Genomic DNA, 12999 nt, shown 5'->3' with positions numbered 1-12999 from the left:
GGTGTAAGGCAAGGAAGTTGGTGCTGTTCAATATCAACAGGCCAATGTCTTGGATTTTCAACCAGGCATTGAGTACAGATCTTTTCCTGGTATGTATAGAAACCAAAACCAAAACTGAATATGGATAAGATGCTATCCTAACTGAAATACTGGGAGGCACTGTATTTCTAGTTTCTGATACAATATTTTAATGTGTAAACACCATTTTGTACAATGGCTGCATTACGGTGTAAGACTACTGTAATGCGTCAACATTAGTTTATACAATGGTGGTCACCGAATTGTTTGTGTAAAAAAATGAAGAGACGGTTGTGAAAAAGTCTTTGTTACTAATTGATTGTTTATCAATTTATGAAATAAATAAATAAAATCATCAAATCTATCATAAATCATGAGTCAGTTGTAGCAGTCAGTAGATATTTTTATAATTCAGTGACATGCTTTAAGTTTGTGTATGTACAGAATATGGAGACAGGCGGTACACGACAGAGAGAGGAGCTGCAGACAGCGCTAGCTACTACGGAGGAGAAAGAGAAGCTGCTTACAGCCGATACGCTTGCCGAGCTGCAAACAGCCATGGAATCAGAGTTGAAGACACGGGCACCACTTCTACACACCATCCTGTAATCAGGGCCATGATTCATATGCACAGGTCTATCTGCGTTGCAGTATCTGTCATCCTTCGGGGTGGAGAACCGAGAATGTCTGCCATTGCGTACTTGTTACAACATGGCGTTAAGACAAGGAAGTTAGGAAGTAGCGGCCGAGTCGTCCGGCGCCGCTGGAAGGTCTTTTTTGTTCATGGTCAACAACAAAATGATGTCCCTTCATCAGTGATGACCCAGTGCCAGTAGCTGCCAAGGACAGTAGGGTTATTTCGGACAACCTCGCCCAGTTTGGCAGGTTGAAAGATGTCTCAGTCAAGAGATCCGGAATGTCAGACATGTCGGTGTGCATCCTACTTCAAGAAGACAGCCAGTAACCTGTGTGGAAATTGCTGCCATGTTGCAAGGGAACATGTGAGTTACTGTACTCCTTTCTTGTTGTAGCTCACATGTAGCGAGTATACAGTCACAATTAAAAACGGGAAGGTTAAGACGTCCACCCGTGCGCGATGTACAACATCGCACCTATATGCGAAGAGATGTCTTGCCGAAAAGTTTTACCTCATGGGACAGACAGCAGTGCAGCGAGGGGACTCCAGAAGACAACAGTGAGCAGGGCGGCGGCCAGTACCTCGTGAGAAACTGGAGGGACTTATAGATTTAGAATTTATGTGCAGCTGTACAAATTCATATTAAGTTGTAGCCAGTACAGTGTTAAACCTGTGTAAACACTTTTTCTGTAACACTGCTAAGCCCCCATAACATGGATTACCATTAGTGAAGCATGAGAAGGCTCTGGAGAAAGTAAAAAATCTGAGTGAAGACGTAGACTCATTCTTCCAAGCACCCGAGCAATGAGCGGAATGGACCAGCGATAACATACGTGCAAGCACTGTCGGGTATACGGAGTTACTGTGAAAGGACACAAGTAGCACTGAACATGGGAATACTGCCAATGTCCTGGCTGTGAGAATACACAATCCAAAGGGTGCTGAATTTTACAAAACCCTTGTAAATCTTGGCATCAATCCAGAATCAGTTGAGGAATTTTTTATAGCACAAAGATTAGGAGCACTGACCAAGAGTTCTTAGATAATTATGAACAAAACATTAAAAATAAAACACTTTCCATCTAATACAGCATACTTTAAAATGATACAACAAATTCAGCCAAAATGGAATTCACAATCTTGATATAGGCGTTTATACCTTTTCTGCATTGGGAAATGTGTTACAAAGCACAAGTTTTATTTTCTAACATACAAGGGATGGCTGTGTCAGGACAACATCAAGCCCGCTTACACTATACCCGTCAATCTCGTTGTTTACAAAAAGAAAAAAAAAATGCACTAACATGCGGCGACACCCTCAGATAGCCCAATGTAGAATACACAGAGATTCTAATAACACACAAAGTAATTAAATGCTATGATTAATAAAACTATTATTATTAACGCGAGTTCAGTTCAGAGAATTGAAAGACACAGGAGAGCAGGTCAACACTACAAAAATGTTCCCTGCTGTCGACGGGCAGACGGAATCTGTGACTTTGGTAACTGCTGCAAACGCACTATACGGAAGTGCTTAAATGTTCATAGTTTTTATTTGAGTAAGAATATATCATGCCCCTTTTTTGCTTTCCATTTCTACTCTGGTCCACCGTAGTTGCTATTTTGCCGGTGGTCTCAAATCCCCACATCCGGGACCTTATTAACGTCACTGTGTCAAGGCAACAGCTAACCACCACAACGGCATCACGTTCGAACAAAAGTTATGGAGAGAGGAATTTGACCACGTAAATATCATCGCTTACGACTTCCGACCCAGGCGCCAGACTCCGACAGTGTTAATCCGCTGCCGCATTGATCCGTCGATCATTGAACTACTATGTACCCGCAGTACAAGGCTAGAACAGGTTGAATACATGTAGACTTTGGGAATCCAATTTCATTGGTGCTAGATAGTATATTTGTATGTGTGGGTGGGTATTCCATGTCCTTGTATGACAAATCACACTAATAACCATGTCTTGCATTACTAGGATACCACTGATATCAATGGGACAGCTATACCCATCATGCTGCTTGGGGACCCTGCATATCCACTGCTAAGCTGGCTAATGAAGGAGTATCCAGAGAACGGTGGACTGACGAGACAGCAGCGACATCAACTATCGCCTGAGCAGGGCTAGAATGACGGTTGAATGCGCATTCGGCCGTCTGAAGGGACGGTGACGCTGCCTCCTGAAGCGGATCGATGTTGATGTCTCTGCTGTTATGTTCCAGTTATTGTTGTACATTACACGACATTTGAGATACATAATGAACTCTTTGATAAGCATTGGATGGTAAGGACAGCAGATGATGCTATAGTTCCATTCCATAATGCCAATGGTCCTGGTGAGCCCAAAGAAGCCAGGGACGCACAGGCATTGCTGTTTTTTTTCAACAGAGACATGCCCTCAGTTAGTAGGATAGATGATTTGCACAGTTCTTGTTATAAGAAACAACGGAACAGATAACTAACCAAACAGAACATGTCGCACGGAGGTACATGTTTCTGGCTTAGTAAAGCGCCCCAAGACAATATAATCAAAGATATTTCCCAAGCGTATCCCTATCAACTCCAATGAACCCTAACGAAAGAAGCCTTGAGCAGAAGTCATGACTGGTACTTGTTGTATTGTACCTATTTAGGTTGTTGTGTCGTATATTTATGCCGCAAAGTATCTACTTACGATTATATAGGTAGTAATTATAGGCCATGAAACTCAGCTAGTTGTGCAAACAGAAATCAAAATAAAAAAAGTAAAGGCAATTATTGCGTTTGTATTTTGCGAGAGTTAATCTTAGCATGTATGTCGGAGAGAAATATTCTCTCTCGGAGGGAGAGTCAAATTTATTCTGAAGAAGTGGATGCAGAAGGAGACATGCCCTTGTCATCTCCCTGTAAGAAAGAAGTCAGGGGGCAAGAAGCTCGTCCGCGAGTGTATTAGTCTCCTCACTGACCTCAGGTAGATCACGGATTTCACGTGCCACCTCAAAGATGAAGATGCCCTTGAACAACTAGAACAAAAACTGTTACATCTGTGGGAAGAAGTCGACACGACAAACCATTGAGCTAATGGCGGCACCAACAAAACGAAAGCATAGTGGTAATGTACAGTCAAAAACAGCAAGATGACAGACCAACAAAAAAGAGAAGGATGACGAAGACCCTTTTAATATCAAAGCTGTGCCACGTAATACACAAAAGCACATTTTATACATAAAGGGTGGGTGCTAATGTAGATCAAGAAACTTAAGATCAATATTGACGCTGCGAGAGCTCAACATCCAATGACACAGTGCAGCAAGCCAATGTGGAGGGGAACACCAGCCAGGTACCTATAATTTCACAATACACATCTGTTACAGTGTTAGATTAACGGTACAGCAAGAGAGGTAAAGTTAACAAAGATGTAACCAATCTGAAAATAACAGATACATGCAGCCAACCATTTATGAATGTTGGCTTACAAATGGCAATACAAACAGCAAGAGTTCAGCATCAAAAAAAGCCGCGTTTCTCCGTTTGTGAATTTTTCAAAAGGATGAGACGGTGTCAAATAGGCATTGACAGAAGCCAAGAAGAACATGCCCAAGGGAAAGCTAGTTGTTGGCAATGTGGCACTAAATACTAGTGACATGAAGTGACTACTACCAGGCCAATGGCCTTAGAGACAAGGTTTGTTCCTAATGCTAAGTTTTCAGCATATATTACTCTCAACAGTCACGGGAGGCTGGACCTCACAAATTCTGGATGAGAGACGCTGTGAAGGAAGGAGATGGGGAGCATCTTCACAGACAACATTCATTTGCATTGTTGTACTTCAGGGCATATTTGAATTACGTGAATAACTGTAAGGTAGTATTTCTCGGTCGTGGGCGCAAGGTCAGGGTATTGGCAAGTTTTAAGTTGACAACAGCTGGGACTTCTAAAACCACTATGACAGACCGTTGTAGAGTGATGAAGTTGTTTGAAGAGAATCTAAAGAAGTGGAAAGATGAAGAGTTGCAGAAGAGTGAATCAGAGGAATACAGGAGGGGCATCCATGCGTTTTTCTGTACTGCCCACTGCCACTCGGTTTGAGCCGACATGCCTCTCAGGCCCTCAAAGCATATCAGAACTCTTTGGATATGACATACGGACCTCTTAGACGGGAACGAGTTCAAGTACTGGAGGGTGGCAGAGCTAGCTGTGATCCGCTTTGTGTACACTGTCTGAGGGTCTTGGACCAAGTTTAGTTTGGATGATTGGCAGATTCCCCTCCCACCAAGTATAGGAACCAATCAGCATGCTGCGTTTGGATGATCGGCAAATGATTTCCCGCCAGTGTTGGGCAAAGATGAGGGTTTGCGATACAACCAATCAGCATGCTACTTTTGGATGATTGGCGTAACTGGTAGCCGGCTCCCGGCGCCGAATTGGATTACCGAAAGTGACAAATGCATGGTCCGCGCGATTACTTTAGACCGCAAATTTCTTTTTGCAACATTTCAATGCATAGCTGTTCAGCCTTATAAAGTTCCCCCATCGTATTCGCCTACATTCAAAGCTCCCTTGTTCTCATGTCTTTCACTCTTTACTTCCTTGTGGCCCTAAGTATTGCCACCTTTAATGTAAATGGTCTAAGAAACAACCAGAAGCGCTTACAAGCCTTCCAGTTTTTTTTTTAAAGAAAAAAAGAGTCGATATCATATGTTTACAGGAATGCCATACAGGTGATATACAGACCCCTCGAAAAAATTTGAAAATTGAAATATGTATTGAAGAAACACACATAATACAGAGATCCACACCAAGATTTTTTGCATGTGAGTAATATGGGCATTGATTTGATAAGGAGCTTCAGGTTCATGCACCTGTCCCCATTAGTGGTGTTTGTTGTTGTATAGAAATACCTGTGCTGTTATGTTATGTTATGACCAAGTGTTTATCATCAACATATTACCGATGTGTAGCAGAATAAGAGCCACAGCTGGAGGAATGTGTGGCAAGTGCGGACTGGCAGGCCCGTTCATCGGAGAGGTGGCTGAAGCTTAACGAAGTGTCAGCATCGACAGCACGCACTCATGAGGAAAAATTAAAATGTATACCTAGAAATATACGCAATTTATGCACATGAATCTTATGTTGACATTTTGTGTATTTTTATGTCTTTTGCGTCATTCTTTTCCCTCCCGAAAGCTGCCCGGCCGGGCCCAGGTTTGGTAATGTGATAAGCCTAACCGGTCTTTTAGTTACAAGACATATATGGCTGACAGTACTGTACACAGGCAGAGTTTAAGCTGAAATTCTGAAAGAAATGGTGGTACAGGAGATACACTCGCGAGATTACAATTCGGCGACGGTCGCGTTTTGCTTGCTTGATGACAACCATTCCTGAATATTCGAGAAATCTTGCCGAGATGACGTTGTCGTGCCACATGGCGATGCTTGGAAAGACGTCCTCCTCACGCAGGCCCATTTTAAGGACTAATCTCGCTTGGTAAGTTAAAACGACTTCACGATTTAGGGTTAAGCTTAGGTCGAAATTGCAACTTAGGGGAGAAATGGAGGTGCAGAGAAAACTCGACACCTTATTTCGCAACAAACGCTCCATTGAAAAGATTGTCCCCGGCATGCACGAGGCCGGATTCGAGCGAACGTATAAGCAGGTCTGCACTAAAATGCGGGACATGCGCTACAAGTACCGCAAAGGTCACTGGGGTGACTGTCTGCAAGCAGCCAGCTATATGAAAATGCAAAGGACAGATGATAATATTCTGTCTTTGCTGCCTGTCTTGGTATTGACATAGGGTGACAGATATTTCATGTAAACAATATGATTTTCAAGAATGGAAAACACGTCAGCATGATTCATTTCTTAACAGTTTTTCTAGACACCGTTGACATCTGGACAGAGATGTTGGACAGATTTACACAATGAAGGACAGAATTAGTACCACATGACACAAGTGGATTGCTGTTTTGTCTGATACATTCCAATAGTGCACTCAATGACATTTGTCAACATGGCATCTTTTTCCCTAATGTCAAATCAAGGATATTTGTAAACCTCAGTCAAATATGACTGTCCTGTCAGTCATGAAAACCGTTACATGTTTTGTATTATTGGTCATTTAGATGGGTTGTTGCATTGCTTGGTTACTTATTTCATAACCAGATTTTACATTACAAATTGATAAGTGTTTTTTTTTCAATCAATTTGTCAAGATGGAATAACTTAATACCTAAATTGAAAAATGTTTCAAGACTCAAAATTCTATGTTGCCTAAGTTATTATCCTTTCATTCCAGGTTTGAAAAGTGTGTAAATGAGTGCAATTAATTTCTATCGTTTCAGGCTTTTGCTTTCACCACAGCAGAAAGAAGAATGCAGAACCTACAACATGTGGTCTTAAGTTCGCGGTGAATTGGCAAGTGAACGCGAAAACCACAAAAAAAACAAAAACACAGCGAACATTTCTGCATTTACGGTATTTGTAAGACACATATTGCTTGTTGCAGTCGAGGGCAAGGTTCTGAAATTTGAGAACACGTCTGACCTTCCATCTGTGATGATGTTTAGTGTGGAGAATGTCAAGGTATCTACAACTGTTACTACTTTTTATGAAATCTAATGTAAGGGACAAGGTAACAGAACAGTTTCATGACAGTGAGTTCCCTTTCACAAATTTCCAGAGAAAAACAGCTTGGGGTACATTGTCCTACACTGGTTGTAACTTAGTCTCTTGCATCCATATAAGTTCATAGCCCGCACATTCACAGTGTGCTAAAACATCTCAATTACAGCAACGAAGAGTGAGTAAGTGATGTTTCATAAGGAATTGATACATAACAGCCATACATATACTGAGTTGTGTAATCGTAACAAACTGATAACATCACTAAAACACATAAAAGGAAAACAATGTTAGTATTTCTATGACTTTTATTATTGTACAAAACTTGCACTTTTGTAAAAGAAAAGGTCATAATGGCTACCTCTAGCTGAACCTAGCCTGGTGCATGATATTAAGTGGGTTGACTTTAGTTAATGCACAGTTGACCTACATGTATCAGCAGTCACTATTTTAATGAATGTGGAATAAATCTTAATGCAATTGTCTCTTGCTTTTGCTGTTCAACTTGTTTGGTGGTGTCTTTCCCTGAGGAAGTTGTTGCAGTTGTTTGAGGGGGTGGTTATGAGGCCTATAGAAGAAAAGTTGTCTTGGAGGATATTTTCAAGCTTCTCATTGTTATCTAGGGTGTTATAAGGCTTCTATAGATTTAGAGAACCCCACACATGCATATGTAGACTGGTTTGCCTGTTCTACATGTATGTGTTAACATCTTCTACATGTTGACTTTAAACTCAAAGACACATTGTAACTTGACAGATATACAGAATTTTCCATGGTTCATATTGGAATGGTACATATTGTGAAATGGATATGTTACGTGCTGTTTAATTGTTCTTCTGACTGTAAATCTTAATACTGGAGTTAACCTTTAGCGGTGTTTACTTATGCAGGAGTCATCCCTGAAGGTGGTTGGTAAGGTTACAATAACTTGTGGGTCAGACATGGAAGAGAGTTTGGAGGCAGATGAAATCGACTTCAAGCTAAAGGCCATTGTCCTACAGGACAGAGTTGTTTGTGTACCAGGAAAGTGCTCATTGTAAGCGAATGTAGATATAATAACTTGTGTTTTTTTTAAATAAATGAAAATCAAAGTTAGAGTTTTATTTATTTCATGTACTGAAGAGAAGCATGTTACGTATTACATGCATGTAAGAGTTCACCGCCTTCACCGCAGGTGCCAGATATGCTTCTTGACAGGGTGTCTAAAGAACACCGTCGCCCACGGCGATTGCTTTCAATTTTTAAATACAACACGTATTATGATTATGTTCCTCTATCATGATTTGAATTCATTATAATTTTGGACTGCAATAATTCAGTAACAGTAATATTGGGTGTGGTTTGATCAACAATGACCAATTGTTGTTCAATGATATTGCAAAACCTTCATTGCTTAGCCATTGCATGTTTATATGCAGCTCCTGAACTAAGTTAAATCTCCCTTTGTTTGGATATCCCAGTCGATGTATATAGTTTTGTATTTAGTCTTTGTAGTTCTTTCTTAGCATGTTCTTCCTCCATTGTCAGTGGCTATGTCCAGTATGAGTCTTCAGCAAGTGTTAAAAAGCCAAACTTGGTCCAGGCAAAAGTCCACATTTACCATACCTTGGTAACTAATACATCACAGGACGCTGTCTGGCCAATTGCAAGAGCTACGGTAACAAAACTACAAGGAACAAAAACTTCAGGTAACATTGCGTCAACTGACAATGAAGGTGAGGAAAGAAGGACTTTCAGACATACCACTGTTTCTTACAAAAAGCTTTGTTGCATGAAGATTCTGTACCGATGTCTTTTCTGCCGTTGTGATTTTAAAAAAAAGACTATTATGAAACCTAATCGGATCATTACGTCAGCGTAAAACGTTTATTGAGTTTTCAGATTTTTTGTTTCTAAATAGGGTTGTGCCTTATTCCAGGGAGGCAGAGAGTCAGAATTGAGCACGGACGGAACAGAGCAGATATTTCTAAATAACCCCTTCACACAAAAAGCGCAATCAACCAGAGTGCAGTCTGAATGAAAATTATTGAATATTTTAAACAAGTCTTCTACCTAAGGTTGAAGTGTGCACTGTCCAACATGATAGCATCACTATAGCTATAAGTGATACAGAAGTCAGTGAAGATGACAAGGTTGCTGAAGTGTCAACAAACAACGAATGGGTCACAATCAACAACACTACCCTCAGTGAGGAAGACAGCACCATTTTGCGGACAGGCCAGTGGCTATGTAAGATCAGCACATCAACTTCGCCCTGCAACTGTTGAATGACGAGTATCCTTTTTTTTAAGGGTTGGCGACATAGTGACACTAGCCAGCTGCCTAATTCCTGTGCCAGGCACATCTGAGTGTATACAAATACACTATGCAGAAAATCACCGGAATACGTCTACATCTATTGGCAGGACAGTAAGAGTGTTTGATAACATGAATGATCTACAACCTTTGTCAGCAGCTAGTTGCCTATACAGAAGATATGCCTTAGGAGAAAACTGCATCATCCCTGTGACAGTGGTGTGTTCCCAAAAAAACACAAGGGTCTGGAGACTGCAATATTATTACTTGCAATAGCAAATGCTCTAGCGCTAGCTGATGGGACAACACCAGCAGAGTTATCATTCCATCAAGACAAGGTGAGGCAACATTTTCAACGCTATCGAATATCCCCCACATCGGCTGTCATTACAGCCACAACAAAAACAATTTTCCCTCGCCAGTTGTATTTTTGGAGCCTCAATCCGTAACGTTAACAAAAGCCGAACCAGCTATACTACAATTTGTCTTTAATGGCTTTTCTAGACATAGGTAAGCTAAAATACAAAGACACATTCTGTCATAGCAAATACCCAACTTCTCCTCACAAATGACCGCCTATTCCTCAAAGATCCGAAGCACTTTCTCCTGTATCAGTGCGCGTAAACATCTGGAATGCCGCCAGACTCCAAATGAAAAACGTACACACGTTACATCATCAAAAAGTATACACAATAGAATGAAATAGTCAAGAACAAACAAAACAGTCTAATGTATCGACATGTTGATCGAACATTTACTTTCTCGGCGGGACTATTTTATGGCGGCGCTTGTGTATATTCCGTCTGGGGAGGGTATTTGGTGGAGGCTGGATGATGACGTACGAAGCACATGGAGGCTTACTTGGGGTTTTGGAAGCTGGTCTTCTATCTTCGTATTGCCATCAGCATTATTTCGCTACTATTCGCCATAAACACGTTTTCAGTTGAGTGTCTTTTGTGTTCCACTTACTGTGTGAGTATTTACAGGTTCTTTCAACACTAATCACAGAATCGTTCCGTGTTCACAGAGGATGGGAAAAGTCAAGGTGGAACTCGAGTCGGAACTCAACGTGAAGAATTGCAAGCTGGTAGATTCACAGGTAGGTTGACATTGACAGAGCAAATTTGACATATGTGTGCAATGGGGAAAACGGTAGAGGTTCCAATGCATATAGATTGTCACAAATTTTCTCTCCGATATTCAACTGATAACTAAGCAAGCAGCCCGCGATGATGATGAACTATGAACAAGGTGGTCAAAGCATATCTGACTATAACGCCCTTGTTTTGAATAAAACTCTTTCTGACCATGGGCATGTTCGCTAGGAGGTTACAGTCTGACCACAGTCTGCTTGGTAGGGATAACATGCTGAGCAAAAACGTCGGACAAATGTCTTGAAATGATTAAGACACCAAGCTTAAAGTCCAACGTCTTGGTGTCTGCAACCACTACTTAAATACCAAATATCATGAAATTCCATCCACAGCTGCTCAAGTTATATGTGGTGACCTACATATTGGGTTACAACACTATTTTTCTACCCAAAATATAACCTTCTTGGCGAAGGTAATAAATAGAATAGATTTACCAAACATGCGGAAAATCGTAGAAGAAAATTGCACGTCATATCGATCGTCGTCGATCGGCTTTACCGTTTTTCTTTCCTCTTGCAAATGTCCGTGACATGCAGATGATCATTGACGACGAGCAGCGCATGCGTGAGGAGATGCACGAGTCGCTGACGTCACTAGAAAGAAGCTGCAAGATGCTGCAGCAGGAGCTAAACGAGGCCAGGATGGCACTGGAGCTGGCCGTGGGGGGCAGAAAAGTTCTAGTTTAAATCATTCGTCAACACTGCCGTTTTTCTTGTGTCTCCGGAGTTATCTGAGTATTGTAGAGGGCAGAATTGCACTGGAGCTGAAGATTTCGCTTCCACAGAAAATACAAAGACGTTTGCGTAAAACAGGATGAAACACGAGTTAAAAAAACATTTACAATTGAACGTCTTGCGGCTCAAAGTAGGTCTAGTGTTCCACTGACTGACTGTGCATGACTATGATTAGTCTACATCTATCGGTATTCATTGCAGAATGAAGTGTTGCACATCACGACAACGACACAATATATGGGTTGTACTCTGAGGCTGGACTGATAGACATTAGCAGCTAGCATATGCAGAACTGGTAAGCCTAGAAGGAGCGGAATGCTTTGCTGCGTACTCTACCCGCCAGTGACATAGCATCAAGACGCAATGGGTGAAATGTTTTACCGACAAGTACACCAACTATGGGAACCGTACCAACTACTACCACTACTAATTCTATTAGGCAAACCCAAAATGTTGGATGCAATGGTAGTTTAAATGTACAGAATATGAAAGTAAACAAAATCTACATGTATAAACCCCATGAGAATTAATTACTATGATTAGTCTACATATATTAAGCTTAGCCTGTAAGAGATAGTCCTGACCATGGTATTTGTTTCCGCGAGTTCCGTCTAAAGACGGTCAAGCAAGCGACGAAAGAAACACAAACAGACCACACTGGGGGCATCGAAAACAAAGTCAGTAAAATTAGGAGCTCGAACAAACTGTCCAGATAACAAATAAATTCAACAGAAATGGAAAAGACGTAACCGCAAGGTCACCAAACTTCTTCCCAAAAAATGTAAAACTGTGCAGCTATCAATTCTGTTGCTACCGGATGCTGCTGATAAATCTATTAACAACAAACAGCAGGACCCACTATGCTACTAGAACCACAACATAAGCTAACATTTGCAGATCTAAAATATTACTTTATCATCTTGCCTTACTCATAATGTAGCAACAAACACTGGACTCAGATTTCAGCCTGCTTGACCTGATCGATGACAACTTTGACAGCCTGTGCACGTGGGACTGACAACACGGTATCCCTGTTCTGTAACACCACATGTCAGGGATAATAATCAGAGTAGAAATGTTCACATATTTTTATTTTTTTTCTGTAACATTATTGCTAAATATATGTGCCTCACTGGATGAAAACTGGTCATGCTGCCATTGAGAAATTCATAACATACTTTAAAAAAGCATCAGGTTTTCGTCACAGACGGTAACAATAATCATCTATATACTCAAAACGCCTGTGAGTCTCTCTATGCAAAGATCAAATGACCCTGCATACCCCTTGCTACCATGGCTCCTGAAAGGGTGCATTGACACTGGACGTCTTAGCCCAAGGAAGGCACATTTCAACTTCCGGCTTACCAGTGCACGTATGACTGTGGAAATGGCTTTTGGGCGCCTGAAAGGCCGATGGAGATGTTTGTCAAAATGCCTCAATTTTGACATCGGCATGGTACCTAACATCGTGTCTGCATGTTGTGTTCTCCATGGTGTTTGGCCTTGAAAATTTTAAATACAGAAGGGTTTGTGGAATTATATCA

This window comes from Branchiostoma floridae, chromosome 6 (genome assembly GCF_000003815.2).
Source record: "Branchiostoma floridae strain S238N-H82 chromosome 6, Bfl_VNyyK, whole genome shotgun sequence".
In the NCBI taxonomy this organism is placed as follows: domain Eukaryota; kingdom Metazoa; phylum Chordata; class Leptocardii; order Amphioxiformes; family Branchiostomatidae; genus Branchiostoma; species Branchiostoma floridae.
This window is presented reverse-complemented; position numbering follows the sequence as displayed.